Genomic DNA, 21427 nt, shown 5'->3' on the forward strand with positions numbered 1-21427 from the left:
AGTACACAAAATTAGCACCCTGAGGTACTTTGAAGACTTGACAGGATTCAGTTTTTGGCCTTATTTCTCTCAGTTAAATGATATACAGAGCCAATCAGATATCTTCCTTGAATCAGCTTCGGGAAGTACCCATGCCCAAGAATTTCCTTCTCTTCCCTCTCCATTCTCCATCACAAACCATCGGCATTCACTCATCTGCAGAGCCACGAATAAAAGTTAGCATCTGACATTTGAAATGTTTAATGATCTCAGAAGTAAAGCAAGAGATTTTTCATAGGAAGCATTACTTAAAATATAATATATTTTTATTTTGACCAGTGTACCACTTTTCTTATTCCTCAGGATCTCTTACCCTTATTGTCACCATTGTAACATTTCACAGATTGTTTCAACCCACATCACAACTGATTCTCAATGCAAGTTCTCAAGATTTTGCCTAGTCCTAGCCTTTTGCTTAAATCCTGAACCACAGAACTCTAAAGAATTTTGCTTAAGAACAAATAGGAATTATACCACCAATAAATAACTTTGTTTCCAAATTGAAATAATATGCAGTTAACTCTATTGCTGGATTCCCAATATTCAATTCTCAGTTTTTTACTACTTTTTACCAACTAGTACAGGGGTGAAAAACACAAGGCCCATGGGCCAGATTCAGCCTGTGATGTGGTTGGATCCGGCCCACAGCACCATCCTGGAAAAGGTAAGGGGCCAGCCCATATGGCTTCCACCCTGTCTATCCAATGCGAAGAGGAAACATCAGGCCAGCATGGTTTTGGCCTGGTCTACCCAATGCAAAGAGGAAATATGCTAACGGTTTGGGGAGTGACGTAAAGCTGGCCATGCCCACCAAGTCAGTCATGCCCACCCAGTTGACCACCACCCAGTGACTGGCATCAAAATGGTTATGCCCACCTAGTTGGCCATACCTACCCAGTTGGCCATGCCCGCCTGGCCCCCCAAAGTCAACCACAGCCCTGATGAAATTGAGTTTGACACCCCTGAACTAGTAGCTAATATGTCCAAAAATCCCCTTCTTCTCCAGTAATTTTTAGATGCTGAATAAATTTGTATTCTCAGGAAACAGTAGGAGCAGAGGAGAAAAATGGTCTCAAATCATCAGGACAACAAAACAAGTAGGTCTATTTTCCAAGCACAGAATACAATCACAGTCGTTATGTATGATTCCTCAGGTCTGTGAAGGTATAAGATCATTTATGCACATGCATACTAGTTTTGTGCATGAATATAATATATCTTATAATGCAATACATGAACAGAAATATTATGTTCACGTTATACTCAGATGGAAGTTATTGATGTGTTAGATAAAAGATGAAACCTGTCCTATCACTAAATCTTGAAATAAATTTAAAGATTAAATTGCTCCAATTAAGAGCACACTAAAATATTTCCTATACATAAATTATGAAACATTATATGAGGACAAATATAGAATCCTATACACATATTTATAACTTGGTTTTATTTTTGTCTTAGAATAATAAACGAATGAATGAGCAAGGCCTTCACCATATGAAGTGCACAATGTAAAGACTAAATAGTATCATGATAAACTGAACATTTCCAAACATTGTGAAATGTGAGAATTTGTGTTAATTTGTCTATCTTCCTTTGGCTTTTATTCAATGATGTAATCACAGGGAAAAATGAAATAAACTTGTTGTCCTTTCACTACTAGTGGAATAACATTTGAAGTAACTTATTTGAACAATGGTATCAGCAAGCTGAAACAAAGAATTAGTCTGATACTTGCAAGAGGATGAGATAAATCTTACACAAATAAGAGTTTGTGTACAGATAGTGGGAAAAATTCCTATAATCTTTCCACTCTCTTAGAACCCAGATTGGAACTTTAGTTTTGCTTTGTTTCAGAGTAAATTGAAGGTAAAATTTGAATGACTGTATTAAACCTGAGCTACTGGAATAGTGTTCTTTTGTTAAACTTTTTAAAAACAAATACCATTCTAAAACTCCCTCCTCCCATGAAATCACTAATAAGCATAATTAAAATTAGTAAGGGATTTGGTGTTCTGCAGCAAGTCACATTTGGTAGAAAAGGTTAAAGGTTCATTCACTACAGCACATCTAAAATGTACAGATGATAGGTGAAAGGGTCTCTCTTGGAAGTGCTGAAAAAAACAATCATTTAAAAGGTCAGACTTTCATTTTTAAAAAAGCAAAAAAAAGTCTTTAGTAAGCAACTAAATGCATGTTTTTATATGAGGGGAAAATGCTGCATTTTAAAAGGTTAGCAAAAAATCTAAATAGGCTGTAGCTTTAGAAAGAAATATCTGGTCTTGTTTTAAAGCCAAAACTGCAGTGTTGTACATTTCTTGAAAATCTGATATACAGGTACCACCAAAGAGTTGTTCTATTCAGGATTGTGATGATTTTGCAGACAAGAATGAAGCTGAGATTTAATCAATTCTTATCAGATTGTTCTTATTTAACTGATCTACAAGGATCACAAGGATCCATTTCTAAATGTAAGTTACTCTTCGTTGCAGAAAATTCAGTGGACTTTCTCCATGTAAAATTATGCTACAAATTAAATGCATTAATAAGGCAATATGTACTACATTTCCAAGTAAATGTTTATATGATTGGGCTGCTGATTGGGATGTATGTATGTATGTATGTTATTCCAGCACTTGACAAGAAACAACATAGAAAGTCTGGTCCCACAACTTTCCACAGTACCTTTCTTTGTAAATAAATGTCAATCAACAATAAATGAAGGAAAGAAGAATGACTGATTCTGGTTTTCCAGCAAAAAATGCATTTGTTGTAAATAGTATTATAAATCTAACATTGGGTGGGTGGATAGATAAATAATAAAACAATCAGAAACAAAAACTAAATCTACCATCTAGGTTATTTAGAAACCCGAACAAAGAGATAGCTTATTTAATAAAAACCCTGAATTCTTACAATATCTGTCTGCAGCAGATCAATACATGACCCATAACATATTGTGAACTGAAAATTTCTTTCTCTTCCTTCCAAGCACTGTTTCAAATTGGTATTCATTTTGTCTAAGTCTTACCGCCCAGTCCTTGCTTATGGAACTATAAAATCTTTAGACAACATGGCGGAAAGAAATATTTCTAAACTCTTCATAGTTAATAGGATGTTACGGTTGTCCCCCCTTTTTTCTGCTTTTATAGAGTGTAAGGCTAGAAAGAGATATTGTTTTGTTAGTCATGGGTAGCTTTCATTGAAACATTATTTTTCTAGTGGTTGCAAGAATAGATATAGATGAGTTAATATTTGATATGTTTAAGAGAAAATCTGCTTTCCCTATCTCTAAACCCAAATTAAATTCTTGGAAATTTCTGTATTGAGATCTACTTCTCTGTAACACATGAAGGTGACAGAGAATAGCTTCAGAGGAACACCTACTATTTGTTTCAGAGGAATAATTGTGTCCACTAAACTTATCCTCTTTAATTTGCTTTGCTTTCCATTTGAGAGGACAGCAAAATCTATTTCCCAGACAATTTTGCATAGCAAAGATATTAATACTGTGGGGTTTAATTGTATCCTGTGTTTAAATACATTGTGGGTGAAACCCTAGACCTCTCTTTAATTGCTGTGAGAAAATAGCCTGATTTCTCTGAGATTAGGCACACGCTTATGTATACTTTGACCCAAGAGTGCCTTCTTCAGAATTAATCTTCTAAGGTAGTTAGGATTTACTATTCAGTGAGTGTGCTGTGGACCTATTCATGACAAACGGTGCCTAATCAACCAACCTTACCCTCCAGACCTTTCTTTGACTATTGGAGTTTTCCTTCAGCTACTGATTTCACACATCCCTTGTCCAGTTGCTTATTAGCAAACCAGCCTCAGAGGAGGCAATTGGAGTAAACTTAATGATTCCTCTTTAATTAAAGAGGTTTATGCTTTAAGTAATATCCTTGCAAATTGGAAACGAGCAGAATGTCCATTTCAGCTGCCGACAAAATGACCCATTCAGTTCATCTCACAATATTTCACTCGCTATTGATGGCTGCTTTTTTTGGGGGGGGAGGCATATTATAGTGGCTTCCTCTCTCGTCTATGAACCAGGATTCCATCTGCTCTCTTGCGACTGTTGCTGTTAGATATTGCAAAATGTGCTGCCTTTCAAATATTTATATTCATCAGCGTTTGCTTTGTTTATATTTTTGGCAGCAGAGTTTCTATTAAAAAATGGGCTTCTCTGCTTAACTAAACAAAATGTGTCAAAATGGACTTTGCTTCTAAATATCGGCAAAGTACCTTTGGCAATTGGAAGGAGTTCAGAATCAACACACCACCCCAAGCAAGTGTGTGAGCTACACTCACATCTGTAATCTCCTCAGACGTTTCTCTGGGAAAAAGATTTTGACAAAGTATGTGCATTCCTTTGGCTGTGTCCCTTTGCCATAAATGGGAATAATAGCATACGGGCAGTTTCAAAAGGCAAATGTCATAATTTGCAACCTCCAAAGTGGAAGGCAAGCAATCCAAATTCACAAATCTCAGGGTCCCTGAATTGTTGCAGGTTTGGCAAAAGGATGCATGTCCTTTCCTAAGGCCTTTTTGTTTTACATTGAAATCACAGGGCATAGATCCTTTGTAAATGACTGTGCCCAAAATGTTTTTTTTTTTGGGGGGGAATGACAATTAGAAACAAACTGTAGATATTCATTATATTGAGGACATTAAAAAAAAAAAAATCAAACAGATCCAGATTATAATTTAACTGGGTAAGTGGCTTCCCCCCCATACTAATGGTTATATACTTCAATTTCCCCCTCCTTCCCTGTCTTGTTTAGCCCCCCCCCCCTCCTGTTCAATATATGATCAGAAGCAGACTCAAAGGAAAACATTTTTGTGGTCAACTCTCTAGCTATTGTTACAGCAATAAGCTTTGCTTGGCTGAGAGCGTGTTGCCTGCCTGTTCGAGTCTCTCTGGAGGGAAATGCAGTCTTCATTAAACAAGCCTTTTAACAGTAAGCCAAGCTTGATTAAAATCAGATACAGATGAAATCATTCCTTTACCTTTGTAGTTCTGGGCCTTTGCAATAATTCTGGAGGCTTAATAATACTTAAGAGACCTCTGGAATCCTACTGAACAGCCGGTTATTCTTTGCAATCACTCTTTAGAAAAGTCCAAATGAATGGTAATTTATTTCTGTCCTAAAAATATGTTTATGTGATGTGTGCATAAATAACAGGAGGACTGGACAAAATTTTACATAGTTTACAATGCTGCATGGAATCTTTCTGCAAGCACTTCCTGGGATTTTTTTTTTTTTTAATAAATAGGTAGTCTTCAAAATTGTGTTCAGTGGTCTGATTCTCGTTGTCAGAATATACATGTCTGGCAACAATCACAGGTGACATTATGTTAACACAGAGCTACCGCTCTGTCAGATTCACTCAGTATTTGACCAGTCACTCTGATTTTTCTTACCTTAGACCTTTTAAGGTATGTTTATAATTTTAACAAACATCAGACAAAAAGAATGTGAGCACTGTTTTGCTCATTAGGTGTCAGGGAGTGGAGGGTACAATGGACTGGGCTTCCTGAAAGCTATTAAACCCATTGCCAATCATTTAAAACAAATTTCAAATTCAGTTTATTAAATTCTTAGCAGTAAATGTGAACTCACTAATTTGAATTCAGGATTGATTTTGTATTTGTATTTTTTTTATTTTTTACTAAAAGTGGATATTGAGTTCTAGTCTTGCCTAAGTATGAAAGCTAGCTGGTTGAGAGATTTGGGCTAGCCTCTGTCTCTCAGCCCAATCCATCTGAAAGAGTTGTCAGAAAAATAGGAAGAGTAAGGACAATTAAGTATGTTCTCCGCCTTGAATTATGTACAAAAAAAGTCAGAAAATAAATACACATGGTGTATATTTTTGTTTGAAAAGCCAAATAGAGGAATTTTCGAATTCACACATTAGAGGAATCAGCGAGTACATCTTCAAGTCTTTCTTGCAAGCCCACAGGCCTGACTGTTGGATAAAGCCTTCATTCAAAGCATAGATCATTTACTTTTTGATCATTTACTTAAATGTGCAAAGATAGTTTCAAGCATCTGAATACAGAGAGCAGAGGTTTCAATTCACCCCATCTGTGAGTAAGCAAGCAACTTTAGCTAATCAGGATTCTGGCTGCATTCATGACAGCAGGCCTTCAATTTGACTAGATTGCTTTAGCAGGATGTGTTTAAAAGGCCCTAAAATACTTTTTCTACAGGTTTCTAATTTTCAATTATTTTTTTTACATGTTGTACATGGTCATTTTAATTGCTCTAACATTTGAGCAACATTGGCATAATCAGGCCCTATGAAACCTGCATTTTCTTTAATCCATAGCTATTGTGAACGGATCCTGCCATAAGTAAAATTGTGAGCTGTGATTGTTGTGAGCTAGATTGTTATTTGCCGCACGATTTGTACACAAATGAGATGATGGGCAACCTAAATAATCATATCCAAAATTTAAGTGCATATCCAACCTGTTACAAATGTTGACATTGAGCTGACTATATTACATCTTCATATAAAGTATCACTAATTCCCTTCAATCAAAACATTTCAACCACAGATTTTCCTTCGTGGTATGCAGACTGTTTTTATCTATACATTTGCTTACTTCTTCAATCAAAACAAAACATGTTCTTATAAATATACGAGAAATATGCTATTTGTCTAACAGCATTTGACTTAGATAAGTCAGAGTATCAGTTTCAAAAATTAAAATAAAATTATCAGCACCATTTTTGTGGTTATCCTTTGGTGATCTTTACAATGTACAGGTTTATTTTTATGTATAGCTCTTGTATTAAAACATCAGATACATTCTTGTCATAAATGTTTTGTCTCTAAGCAAACTATTTAAGAATTGTATGTTCAATTGCTAGTTTTATGTGGTATGTTCCCATTCCATTAATGATACATACAGTCTTTCAGCTAAAGATAATCATATTATTAAAATATATATTCTAACAAATGTAATTAAGTATATAATACAAATCAATCTAGTCATGTTTGATTCATCCATTCTCTTAAAATGGATACTATGCATATTTTTAAAATTTTATTTTACTTTCCCATTTTAAAAATAAAAATCTCTATAAACTAGTTCCTAGTTTAAAACTCTAGAAAGAATCCTAGATTGCATCATAGTATTAAATTCTGGTTCACCAATCTTAGTAATTGCCTTCCCTGTAACTAAGCACTTCATTTGTTCAAACTTGCAGGAGCTGTTTTTGAAGTGCTGCATTAATAGAGCAATTCTGCACTTTACTTTTATTATGTTCCAACAATGGCATCTTTTATTTCCTAGAAATTTGCTTTGTATAAAGAAGTGAACATTAGTGTAATGTATAAATAGGCTTTTCCTCTGTTACATGTTGCCTATTGCTTTGTGGTTTTTGTTTTGTTTCAATCATTTGACCAGACATACTAAATGTCCATATTTAAAATGAATTATTATCTCAGGATAAAAAAAAATACTGTCTTATAATTGTGACGAGATAATCCCCTGGATTACCTATCCTTTTTGCAGAGGATAATTCACAATTTGGTAGCTGAGTGACCAAGGGCCAACATCTCTGTAATAACTTTTTAAATGAAAAAGATGATGAAGTATATTCAAATCAGATGAGTCTATTAAACTTAGTTTTTCAATTATTTTTTTAAAAAATAAAAATGTTTATTTAAAAATGTTTTTAAAGAAAAACATCCTGATATCTTATCAACTCTTTCTACTGCCACATTTAAGTACCCAATAGAATAAAGATATTGTTTCAGCTATTTCACCTGTAGGTCTATGCTAAAATCTTTATTATTTATTTTACTTCTCAATACATTTGTCGATATAGCAGGTTTTGCTGAAACTATTAACTTGTTTAGCCATTTTATCTTTTGTTTTCTATATTGATTTTTTTTAATTACCATTCTCATTTTAAATAAATATATTCAAAAAACTCTTTAAAAATACAATTACATGATTACAATAAAATACAAAAACAATAGTGTCAGTTTTGTATTTTTAAATTAATACCAAATGTATTAAATAGAATATACTTAAGCATTTGGAATTTTTTGTATTGTAAGTTTCTTTGTTGAAAAAGTAACCAAATTATTGTCTCTAAAAGGTGGGCAGTTGTCAAAACATTTTATCTCTGTATACTTGGCTCTATTTAATCAATGCTTTCTTTATTATTTATTCCTTATTATTATTTCATATAATTTATTATAATTATAATTTATTTATTATAATTTATTCAAGACTTAAAAATAAAAAATGAATACAAATTAATATAAATAAGGAAAAGAAAAGAGAAAGCTATCAAAGAAAAAGCTAAAAGTGCACAAAAGGAAAAAGTTAAAAGACTTTGTTTAAAAAGAAAAGAAAGAAAAAAAATACAAAGAAGTAGCTTCCAGTTTACTTCACAGCAGTAAATTTACCTCTTCCCTATGGTTACAACTTAACTCTATTCTTTCTATAATCTATTCTGTCTAATTATCAAAAGCATAAATCTCATTTCATGCAGAAAGTCAGAAAGGGTTTTCCAGTCAGCAGTAAATGCATATATTATCTTTCCTCTAATCAAATAAATTAATTTAGCCATCTCAGCAAGTTCTATCAATTTTACCACCCATTCATCCACTGTTAGGTAAGTTGACTCTCCATCTTCATGCACAATAGCAATCTCATTGCAGATTCCATGTACAAAAAAATAAAAAATGAATCCATGATTTCCAATTGTTTGTCCATGCACTCTGGCTTTAATTGTGTATTAATCTTCAAAATCTTCTATTATATGTATTTGAACCCAGAATTTTCTAGCTTTGTTACTTGTAAACCAAACATGATAAAAATATAGTTTTAAATTTGAAAGGCCCTAATACTTTCTAGACAATTTATCTGGTAATATGCACCAATGATACATTATTTTATAAAAATTATATTTAAGATTATAATATAATGCACTGGATCTGTTAGAGTTTTTATGTAGTCTCTTCTGACACCTCCATTTAGAACTTTTCCAATTTTTCTTTATTTTTTACTAAAATTTCCCTTAGCCTTAAAATCTTTTCTTTCTTTCTTTATTCCTTTGTAAGCCATAAAAAATATAATTCACCAAATGGAATATTATCCATACATTTTTAAAATGTGGCAATTCTTTAGCTGTAAAATGACTTTACCCAAAAGTGCTTAAAAATGGGGTTTAGTTGTGCTCATGTAATAATAGACTGAAATTACAACTGTGAGCATGATTGAAATCCTTTGACTTCCAGTTATAATCTCCTCATGAGGAGCAGTTGTCCAGAGTGAAAATTGTCAATCTTACAATGCCTTCTTTTCCAAATCCTCAATAGAAGCTCATTAATCAATACTTTTCTCTGTATATCTTCCAATTTTCTTTTTTGCTTTGAACTTTATTTATTTAGAAGACATTGTTTAACTAGTAAGATCAGGAGATGAAGGCATGCTTTTGTATGTTTGAGAAGTAAAGTTCCTTCCTTTCCCCATTTTGTTTAAACACAATTTCTTGCTATGTGCAAAGGTTACCATTTGGTCTGCAGAGTGTTGGAGCTTAGCATTAAAGTATTTCCTCTAGGAGTCATGGATATAGTAATGTCTTGGCCCCATAGGCAACAGTTGATTAGCAAAAGCCAACACTCTCTCTTGTGTTAGGAAGTGTTAGGATTAAGCACAATGATTTATAAACCACAACACATCCTGGCTTCAAAAATAAAATCATTAATTAAGTAAAATGGTTTGTGATGCTACATACTTTTTTCATAACTTTTATAGCTTTGGACAGGATAATAAATTGTATGGGTTTTAATAATTTATGAAGCGCCTGTTGCTCTAATGTGAAAATATTAACTTCACTTGCCCTTTTCCTTTGGCAGTGGTGTCAATAATATAAAATAATAAGGCATTTTGTTTCCTTCCCCCTTCCTTCTGGATCTCAACTATCAGCCATGTGGCTTCACAATATCAACATCTGCTTGGGTCTTCATTAAGCCTTCCACCACCACTACAAAAAAAAAAAAAAAAAACTTTGGGAAGAGAAGAGAGTTAGTTTTGTTGATGTGATCTCTGACCTTACAAGGTATTGGCAAAGGGTAAGACCTTTTCAAATGAGAATATTTCTTTGAGAAAAAGCTTGCACTTGTTCCTTCAGCAAACCCTTTCCACGTCCATGGGAACCATGCAACAGTTTTTACGTATGTTTGCTGTAAGGGAGATCTTTGAACAAACATAATGATGTGATCTCTTCCTACTGATACCATAATAGAGCTGTGAACCTAAAATCAGCAAAAAGTTGCCTTCTTTTGGACATGCTATCATTTAGGATGAGATCCAGTTGTCTGCACTAACACTGAGGGAACATTCAAAGACTTCTGTTGTTTTGGAATATCTCAGTTGCAGAACATACTTCTCAATGTGATACTTGCAGATGTATTGGATCAGTTGCTTTTGAACATGTTGCCATAGAATTATGGAAATTGGAATCTAACATATTGGGAGGTCACCAAAGTGCAGATGGCTGCTGTCTGGTTCTGAAGATCAGAAAAAGGGTTGATTTATTCCCAGTGTATCAGTGTTCTTGGAATTAAAGAGTGATCCTGCTTTTCTCTGCAGCTCTTTAAAAGAACACCTTCTGCTGCTGTTATTCTTTTGGCTAGAGAATATGTCACTTTATATTCTGCAATGCCATCATATATTGCAAAGAACTAGAAATAACAAGAGTCCACAAAAGAGCATGTGTCAATACAACCTGGTCTCCCTATTGAATTTGAGGCCAAATGTGTTGTAAATACAACAAACAGGGTGATTGTTTTGAAACATTTGCTCTACAGTGATGCCTCTTAGTAATGCCCAAATGGCAGAAACTATAAAGAAGTCCATTAAAGGCCTCGTGAAGAAAAGTATTTACCAAAAGAAAATTACCAAAAGGAGATGCTTCTTTATATACAGGTTCACTGAAATTAACATGTTGGTCTGTAATGTGCCTTAAAACTAAAGATTTTGGGAACCTGGCTGTTCTAATGCATATAAAATCTTTCCCAATCATTTTATTTCATCTGAAATTCCTATAATGTTGACATTATAGATAGATAGATAGATAGATAGATAGATAGATAGATAGATAGATAGATAGATAGATAGATAGATCGATCACTAAACTGTAAGGCACTCTTCAAATTCTGTCCTAAACATTCAAAGAATTCTACAAATGGCTTGTGTTTGAGTCTCCATTATTACCTTTGTAAATGCAACATATTTTTCTGTGGAAATCAATTTGTGGGCACAAGTGTGTTACACCTTACTTTCTGTGTATGACCTACATTTTAAAAGAGGGACATGCTGCATTTGCAAGCACTTTGATCTTAATGGTATACCTCTTTTTATTAACTTCCATAGAGGTAGTTTTGTTCTAACCAATATGGAAATAGAGTGTATATATAGAATCGAGCTGGAAGAGACCTTGGAGGTCTTCTAGTCCAGCCCCCTGCTCAAACAGGACATCCTATATCATTTCAAACAAGTGGCTGTCTAGTTAAAAACCTCCAGTGATGAAGCACCTACAATTTCTGAAAGCAAGCTGTTCCACTGGTTAATTGTTCTTACTGTTAGGAAGTTTCTCCTTAATTCCAAGTTGCTTGTCTCCTTGATTAGTTTCCAACCATTGTTTCATGCCCTGCCTTCTGGTGCTTTGGAGAATAATTTGACTTCATTTTCTTTGTGGCAGCCCCCCAAATATTGGAATACTGCTATCATGTCACCCCTAGATCTTCTTTTCTCTAGACTAGCCAAACCCAAATCCTGCAACTGTTCTTCATATGTTTTAGTCTCCAGGCCTTTAATCATCTTAGTTGCTGTTCTCTGAACTTTTTCAAAAGTCTCAATATCTTTTTTGTAATGTGGTGACCAAAATTGGTGCAGTATTCCAGGTGTAGTCTTACTAAGGCTTTATAAAGTGATACTAATACTTCCCATGATTTTGATGCTATGCTTCTGTTTATATAACCCAGGATTGTATTAGTTTTTTTTTTGCTGCTATTGCACACTGCTGGGTCATATTCAAGTGGTTATCCACTAGGAATTCAAAGTCCCTCTCACAGTTACTATTTTTGAGCCAAGTGTCACCTAATCTGTTTTTATACCTTCAATTTTTCCTGCCTAAATGTAAACCTTTGTTTTTCTTCACATTAAAATTAATTTTGTTGAATTGTTTAAGTCTGTCAAGATCTTTTTGGATCCTGAGCTTGTCTTTTGGAGGGTTGATTGAGAATGAAATAAGATTGGTTTGGCATGAACTTTTTTTTTTTTTTTTACAAACCCATGGTGGATACTAGTTATAACTTTACTTGTTTCTAGACGTTCACATATCTGTTTTTTGATTATCTTTTCCAGGACCTTCCCAGGTATTGATGTTAGACTGATTGGTCTGTAGTTTTCAGGGTCTTTCCCTCAGGGTCAGCCCTTTTCCAATCCTTAGGTATTTCCCTGATGCTCCAGCATTTTTGAAAGATATGATAAGTGGTTCTGAGATAACATCTGCCAGCACCTTCAGAACTCTGGGATGTGATCTGTCAGGTCCCATAACTGAGAGAGGGTTTTTTTTTTAAAGCATCAATATTTAGATTCCTCATTTTTGCACGATTTCATTAAAGTTGAGAATAATTTTTGTTAGGTTTTTTTTTTATCCTGAATTTATTGTTATAGAACACACCTAATACTCCTTCCTGCCCCTATTTTCCACACAATAACAACCCTCTGATGTGATGTGAGCTGACAGACAGAGGGAATGACCCAGAGTCCCAGCCGGCTTTTGTGACTCACAGTTCTAGTTCCACCTTAGCCGTAAGGCACCAGGCTAGAAAATCTCCTGCTTTCCAGCCTTGTGCCTTAACCACTAACCAAACTGGTTCTTACCAATCAAGGATACACATTTTGAAGCCTAATGAGCGGCATAAAAATTAAATAAATAAATAAGAAATTAATTTACTTTGTGATAGCAATTATGACACAATATTAGGGATGTTTTTGGATGTTTAAACCTCCTTATACTGTTTCAGATAATTGCGTATGGCTAGATCTTATCAGTGTAAAAATTCAAAGAGTGAACAATATTTAACAGGGTTCACATAATTCTTGAAAATAAGTGTTCTTGATATCATGTGACATGAAGTAATTTTAATTTGGGCAGAAGGACAGCCTTCAACTTTTTCACTAATTTCTGCCTCTAGTGAAGTCACCTGTTGAAGATAAATCAAAATAAGTTTGCATGTATGCATAGATGTTGACCAAGTATTATATAGAATCTTACATTATTTCATCCAGGGCAAAATAATCCCTTCAAAGTATGCTATTATTTGTCTTTCTGAACAATGCACTCCGGTTATCACCTCAGAACACATCTGATTTCTAAGTGAACTTCAAATAATTTCTTTGTTCCCAGCTTGGACAATCATATTATATCTTAATAAGACCTTTAAAAAGTCCTATTCAAATGCATGGTTAATGCAGAAGCCTTTAAATAAATGAAATGGCTGCTTTGGCAGAAATTAGTTCAACAAATTAATTTTAAGATTTTATTTTATTTTACGAAGCCTTTGATCATAAGCCGCTTTCAGAAGACTTCTTAATATGAAAAGTTACATGAAATCTTTTCTTTTTTTTAAAAAAGGGATGATTTGTGAAACTAAAATATGGCTAATACTATGCATAAAGGCACAACAATTATAGGTCCTTCTTGATTAAATGTTTCTCTTAACTGCTGTGGTACGATTGCTGTGCTGTATCTAAAAACAACAGTACTTATGGGAAGCATAACACTGGGAAATATTATTTTTAATCCACAGAGAAAATCCTTTGCTTATTTTATAAAATAAGACGCTGCTGATTTTCCCGGATAAAGAAAAACGAAAAGAAAAGAAAATGAGGTAGGGAAGGGGGCAGCAAAAAGAACAACCCTGTACAAGTTTTGTAATGACAGAGCATACAAACTTCTGGCCCAATTCTGTTTCAGGCAAAACAAACAAACAAATCAACAAATCAGTACAAACACGGAACAGATGTTTGACTGAAAGGAGATTTAGCTAAGGCTAGTGGGGGTCATTTCTTAGATGTCAGCTGCTTTGAGAAAGCTATGTATTAAATCATATCTGATGTCTCTAATCTACTATAAAAATCTTCATAATAGAGCCAGAAATCAACTAAGCAATGATTAGTTTTTTCTGATGATGGAATTATTAATGGCATGTTAAGGATTAATTTTAAAATTCTGCTTTCTTGTATCACTTGGCTTCTGCTTAACAAAGGGAAGTATTTGTATGTTGTTTAAGGGAGATATATGGTTTCAAGGGAAATAAAAAGGAGTGTTTCTTTTTTTTTTTTTTCTGAGATAGAACAGTAGATAAAATTAAGGAAGGAGATCCAAGATTTCATTAGCCTTTTATAGAACTCCGAGGTAAGATATTATTCTATAGCTTCATCCCAAAATTGACAATACTACTGTTGTTTGGAGAGCCATCATTGCATGAATTAAACACTCTGGCACTGAGCTTTATCCAGTGGTTCCATTCCACTGATAGCCAAAGTGAGAAGACTTGTGGCCCATCTGACTTGCTGTATAGTTCACCCCGTTCAGAAGAGCTTTGTGACTTTGATGTTTGAGGAGCAACATTTGACCTGGGAACAGACAAAGGAAGGAAGAAGCAGAAACCCACTTCCATAAGTCCATTTGATTCTGAAGCTCTAGGCTGCATTTAAACCAGTGCTTCCCAAACTTTTTCCTTCATTGCCCAAAGTCACTTATTAGAATGTCCTTTTCACCCTTTGTGGGTAAAACATTTTAAAACAGTTTAAATGTCCCTTATTGTGATTGGGTAATGGGTTTGTGGATTATTACCCATAGAAAAACCACTTTTATCTAATTTGGAATAATTTACCCAGATTTGTGAAACAGTGATTTAAATTTCTTGAGAGTTGTATCTATCCATACATACATGTGGTGGTGGTAATGATAAAGAGAAATATTCAGGGATGAAATTGCACTCCAGATTAATGACTGCATGAAGACAAGCAGTGGGGGGGAATCAGTGGTGTGCTGCAATCAGTTTAACAGCCGGTTCTGTGGGTGCATGCTTTGTGTGCAGGGAGCATTCAATAAACACAATTTGAACCTCTCCAGCTCACATTCTAGCCCTTCCCAATGAGTAGAACAGCTTAGGTGCAGTAATCCACTTTGCCGCACAAATCAGCTGAGCTGCAAAAAAAGGAAATGTACGACAGGATAGGGTAGAGTGGATGGGCAGGGCCAACAGATCGTCGTCCATACCGATTCACTAGAACTGATGCAAACTACCGTGTTTCTCCAACAATACGGCCTCCACCAATAGGAAGCCCCACCATGTTTTATTGGCATAAAATCAAATTAAGCCCCTCCCCCCAAATTAAGCCCCATATTAAACATGCGAAATGGGGGGAGGAAAGCGGGGGGGGCTTGCCGTTAGTAAGTACTTTTGTTGCATGCCCGGATATGGTGCTGCCTGCGTTGGTGGGGCACTTCATATCGGGAGACCTTCCACCGTTGCTTCTCCCTTCTCCCTTGCTGCCCCTTCTCCCTTGCTGCCGCGGTGTTTGGCGCAGCCACGTGCGGCCAGTCAGGGCTCCTCCCTGCAACCGGAGCCCTGAGGAGACACTTGCCTCAGCGCTCCCATCTTCCCTTTGCTTTGAAGGTAAAGCGAATTATTTTACAAAGCCTCCCCTGCCCCAGAGGGCAGCCCAACACGTGGGGAGGCTAATTTCCGGGTCTCTTCCGTTCCTCCCCGACCTCCCTACGCTGCGCGCCTCTGATGCGCCGCTCCCTTCAGCCCAGCGAGCTGTTCCACCTCAAAGAAAGGCCAGGCGGGCGGCTGCGGGCAGCAGCAGCGGTCTGAGCCGCCGCAGTGAAACAGCCACCACCCATAGCCCGATGCGGGAGAACGAGCGAGGTTAGCGCCCACCAGCCCGGGCGAGATTTGGGAACGAGGGGCAGGAGGAGGCACGACACACCCGCGGCTCACTTTCCCAGCTCTGCCCAGCCCTTACGGCTCTGGCGCGGCCCTGGCAGGATGAGCGGAGGGTCCGGCGGGAGGCGCTCGCTGCCCGCCAGGGCCGCGCCAGAGCCGTAAGGGCTGGGCAGAACTGGGAAAGTGAGCCGCGGTGTGTGTGTGTGCCTCCTCCTGCCCCTCCTTCCCAAATCTCGCCCGGCTGGCGGGCGCTAACCTCGCTCGTTCTCCCTGCGTCAGGCTACGGGTGGTGGCTGTTTCGCTGCGAGTGGCTCAGACCCGCTGCTGCTGCTCCGCAGCCGCCCGCCTGGCCTTTCTTTGAGGTGGAACAGCTCGCTGGGCTGAAGGGAGCGGCGCATCAGAGGCGCGCAGTGTAGGGAGGTCGGGGAGGAACGGAAGAGGCCCCGGGAAATTAGCCTCCCCACGTGGTTGGGCTGCCCTCGGGCAGGGGAGGCTTTGTAAAATAATTCGCTTTACCTTCGAAAGCAAAGGGAAGACGGGAGCGCCTGAAGCCAAGTGTCTCCTCAGGGCTCCGGTTGCAGGAAGGAGCCCTGACTGGCCGCACATGGCTGCGCCAAACGCCACGGTGGCCCGAACCCGAAGGTCTCCCGAATATCCAAGCTGTCGCCGCCCGCCCACCCACCCGAGGATGCAAGGGGGAGAATTAAGTCACCCCCGAAAAGACGTCCTAGCCGTTTTTTCGGGGGTCAAAAAAAAAAAAAGTCCCGGCCTTATTATGTGAGAAACACGGTAGCAGCAGCCCACCACTAGGGGGGAATGGGCTTTATTATATTTTGAAGCAACAAACTGAACAAATTGCACTGTTTTAAAACAGGAGCGGGGAACCCTGATGCAACCTGCTAGGTTCCATATTTGAATGTAAAGATACAAGCAATCCCCCTTTGTATACATTCTCATTCCTTAGGAGGCACACTATGTGTGTGTGTTTAGGGCAATATGTTTTTCTGTATTTGCATCTATGGTGTGATTTTTCTTCCTGCAAGAATAAGATGGGAAAATTGTCTAACAAAATTTAGGCCACAACTGCCACAAATTTCATTTGTGTATGAGTGCATAATTTCAATTTTATCTGAGAGGTATGAATGTGAATATTGAACCAGGTATTCTAGTGGTTAAGGCTGCAGTCTAGAAATTGTGAGACTGTGAGTTCTAGTCCTGCCTTAAGTATGAAAACTTAGTGGGTGACATTGGACCAGTCACTCTCTCTCAGCCCACCTCACTTCACAGGGTTGCTTTTATGGGAAAAATAGGAAGAAGAAAGTCTATGAAGTATGTCCACCACCTTGAATTATTTATTGAAAAAGAATAATGGTGGGAAATAAATAAAAATACTAAACAAATATTATGGAGTTTGCAAGATTAACTAGTTCTGTGTGTGTTTCCTTGCAAAACTGCACATTTTGGAGATTTTCTTTTCTTTTCCAGCAAACATTTTAATGCTGACTTTTAGCTCTTCAAACAGATAAAAGGTCTTTCTGCCTCCCATGGGTGTCATAGAATGTAACTCCTAGACTGAGAAATAAGCTAAGCTGGAGAGGTATAAAAGTGGGCTTGGGCATTCTATGTTCTATGCCTACCACTCAAGGATGAATGTGAAATGTTCTACAACTACAAAGATTCCAAAGGAGCAAAGTAGTGAAAGTGCTTTGTTTTTAAAAACAGAAGGAGGAGATGTTCTCATCTTATCATGAAAGTTTCATACTGAAACTGTGTGACTACAGTTGTAGTTCTGTGGATTTGAATGACAAAGTTCTCCAAGTCACTTCCCTAGAGGCTTGTTTAAGATTAAAGGATGGAAATGCTCACAGCCAATGTTACTTTTATTAGCATATTCGTCTATTGGATTTCTATTCACTTCTCCTTTAATTTTGTCACATATACATTGGCTGCATATAGCCAAATTACCAAACAGTAATATAATCTTGTACTGGAATTTGGAATGTTCTTTTTTGTGGGGAAAAAAAACCTATAGCTTCTCAATAACTTTAACTAATTAAATTTACACATTACAAATAAAGCCAAGCCAATAGAACACAATTTATTTTTACATACTTGGAAGTTTTACTTCTTCCATACATGTGAACTTCTAACCATCATGGTATGTTGCCCTGCTCCCCCTCCCTCAAAAGGCATATATGGCAAGAGTTCTACAGTGTTTATTCATCCCCCCCCTCCAAATAAGTCCTTGGAAAGCACGGATTCTGTGCAAGTCCAGATTCTGAGCTCAGTATAACAAGAATCACTGGTAAACAAGTCCAGGAAAGAACAGGAAAGCAGTCCATGAGCTAAGCAAGTCAGAATACATGGCATGACCCCACAAGGTATGGAACTGGAAATGTTGCTCCAGCAATGCTCAAGTCTTCAGGATGGGATTAAGTAGGCAGTGCTGGTGCAACCCTTTATGAGAGGCTAGCATTCTCTGAGCCCTGATCCTGATCAATACTCGCCTCCACACTTTCCTCTGCAGACTCAAACTTACTCTCTTCTTTTAAACTCGCATCTGGAGAGGGGTCCGGGAGTGGATGACACATGGCCATAGTTAACTATTCTGGCAGTTAAAGCCGCCTAAGTTGGAAGCTGCCAAGAATGGAAACAATAGCTCGATATGTACTATTCATTCATCTATCACATGAATGGTGACATCATTTTTCAAAATCTTTGAGTAAAATCTTGTAAAATAGGTAAGACTTTTCAAAATATTGTTTCTGCTCATTTTGAAGATATCATTGGGAGAAGAGATCTTCCTCAATATCAGTGTGTGAAAAACAAGCATAAGTAAGTCTTTATCACTCTTAGATCTTTTGCAAGTGATTGTTTTTCCTAACAAATAATTTGAAAAATGTACACATAAAGACACCATGAATAAAACATGCAATACTACTTATGTACTCAGAATATCTTCCACATTTTTCATTCATTTTCTTTGTTAACAAAAGCATCCAGTTAGCCTCCAGAGCTAATACGAATTGATAATACTATAATTTGCATTTAAGAATGAGAACATTAATTGTACTGCCACATTGTTTTTATTATGACAATAAACAAGATTTATTCTAATGAAGGCTATGATATAATAACTTTAAGTTAAAGCACCACTATGCGTTTGCACATTCCTCTTTCTAAACTACACAAGTACTGTATTTACTATTCCAAATGGTGGGTAACCATAAAAAACATTTTGATAGTTTAAAGAAACTGTCAGTTAATTTTATTTTCAGCTTACAAAACAGGAAACATGAGACACCGATAAGGAATAAGCACAAAGTGGTCCCATAGGAAAGTGGCATCTAAATTTACATTTAGGTACTTGAAAATAAGCCCTGCTATCTCAATGGAAGGCAGCTTCTTTGAAACCAGGAGGAAGAGGAGAAGGAGAGAGTAATAGTAGACAGCATAAATGCTGTTCCTGCCAAGTTGTCAGTTTTCAAGGTGATGGTATCTAACAGCTGCAAAGTGGGTTTTTTATATTCCAGAAAACTGTAAACCTGCCAAATCTGAGCTTTTAAAAAGTGAGATTCATTTTATTCTTCAGAAGCCTAGTCATAAGCTGTCTTATGCCTTCAAATAGACATTCCCAGTGTGCTTCAAGAGGATATTAAAATTTTATTATTTCACTGCACAAACCCACCTGCTCCTCCCTGAATCCCACCTACTTCCTTTTAAATTTGGTTTCCAAGACACTTTATAAACATATCAAGTAACTTTAACTGATAAAAATCCCCATTGGCTGATGGGGGAGGGGTTTGTGAGGGAGAGCAGAAAAGTAAGTGCAATTCATTGAAAATGTGTTCTGTCGAGTATAATCATGCAATGTTTAGAACCTACTTTATGTCTGTAAAAAAACATTGGTTTGGGTTAGGCTACCAGCAAGATACTTCAGAAATGTTTGAATTACTAACCTTGGCCTAATAAAGATTCTTGCACACCCAATGTTCAGGTTCTTTGGCTACAACCCTGAATAATATGGTGGGATATTCTTTGTACCCAGAAAAAAATACTTTATCTGACACCTTTATCTGTGCCCATAGTTAAATGCAAGTAGTTAGTCTTAGGAAGGACAAATGAAAGTTGCCTGCTGTGCCCTTAATGTTGACACAAAAGCTGCAAAGGAAGATTTTATTCACGTTCCCTTGAGTGTGAGCAGTAACCTCTGAATGATAATGAACTCTGTTGGCCTGGATCCTGACTGTGCATTTACACCCATGGAAGCAAACACAAAGAAGAATATACGCAGTATATTCAGGAAAGCCGAATATACATTTTACACGGTGATCATTTTGTCTCAGTTAGTTTTGGATATTTCTTTTTTCCCCTTTCCTTCTGAAAACAGAAGTTTTAATCAAGTGTTTCCATGTTGGTGCTTTTCTACTAATAAGCTGCATTTTTATTTTTATTTTTTTGGGGGGGGTCTGGTAACATTTCATTTTGCTTTTTATTTCCTGAATACGCTGTTCTGTAGTCTAAAGGATTTCATGATAGCTTTTTTGTTTTTGTTTTGTTTTGGCAAAAACATTGGTTACCTTAGTTAACTAGATAACTACTCATAGCAAAAACAAAAAGCCTGGATTGCAAAGGGAAGTGATTCCTCCATCAACTTTTAGGTCAACTTCAGGCCAACTTTAAATGAGTAAGAGGTCTCTTTCAAGTGCATTTCCAGATATATGTGATCCCCAAACCATCAATGATATGCAGAGAATTTATTACTTCTGCCCTACTTACTTGTAAATAAGAACCATCAAACAAATTTGTAAATTCATACATGTAAACTTTGACTGTACAACTATTTTCAAATATTCAGGTTTTGTTTTTTTAATGTAACCTTGGACGTTTTATTCGAGGCAGGAAAAGCTATAGAAGTTTGAATTGTGCCTCTGCTGGCTTATGGAATTCTTGTGGAAAAAGGTTAAGTACAAAATGAAAACTATTTGAAGAATACAGCCTTCCTTCCTTCCTCCCTCCCTCCCTCTTTTCCTTCCTTCCTTCCTTCCTTCCTTCCTTCCTTCCTTCCTTCCTTCCTTCCTTCCTTCCTATAACTGTCTTTTATCCTTTTCAAATCTCTCCCTGTCTACATCTTATTATTGTCACTGAGTACAAGTTCAAATCTGAATGTTAAGAATCTTCAACGATTACTGAGTTTCTTCATAGAACTTTTCTGTGAAGGTCAGGAACCTCTGCTTCCTCACAGTAATTCCTTGATAGTTTCTGAGGGAATGTAGGTAAAACAGTACCTTCTGTCACTGGCCTCTTAAATTCCTCTCTACATTCCCGAGCTTTAGACTGATCCAGAAAATAGCCTGCTTTGTAGAATGTTTACCCTTGCCTC

The 21427-nt window shown here is 36.7% G+C and overlaps 2 protein-coding genes across 6 annotated transcripts in view; one reads left to right on the forward strand and one right to left on the reverse strand.

The window, feature by feature from the left end:
- The window catches only part of LOC148131244 (uncharacterized), a 99067-nt gene extending 94941 nt beyond the window's left edge, over positions 1-4126 (reverse strand). The window contains exon 1 of one of the 3 annotated variants that reach the window (XR_015748619.1): positions 4028-4126. The gene's annotated coding sequence lies outside the window, so the exon portion shown is untranslated. The remainder of the gene's footprint in view (positions 1-4027) is intronic. The other 2 variants (XR_015748620.1, XM_087960535.1) reach the window with 2 other exon arrangements.
- ADGRL2 (adhesion G protein-coupled receptor L2) overlaps positions 1-21427 on the forward strand; it is a 381557-nt gene that overhangs the window by 12242 nt on the left and 347888 nt on the right. The gene's annotated exons all lie outside the window — the stretch shown is intronic.

The sequence above is a fragment of the Notechis scutatus genome, chromosome 3, assembly GCF_049901735.1.
Source record: "Notechis scutatus isolate UNSWTSFEM ecotype Mainland chromosome 3, rNotScu1.2, whole genome shotgun sequence".
Taxonomy (NCBI): Eukaryota; Metazoa; Chordata; class Lepidosauria; order Squamata; family Elapidae; genus Notechis; species Notechis scutatus.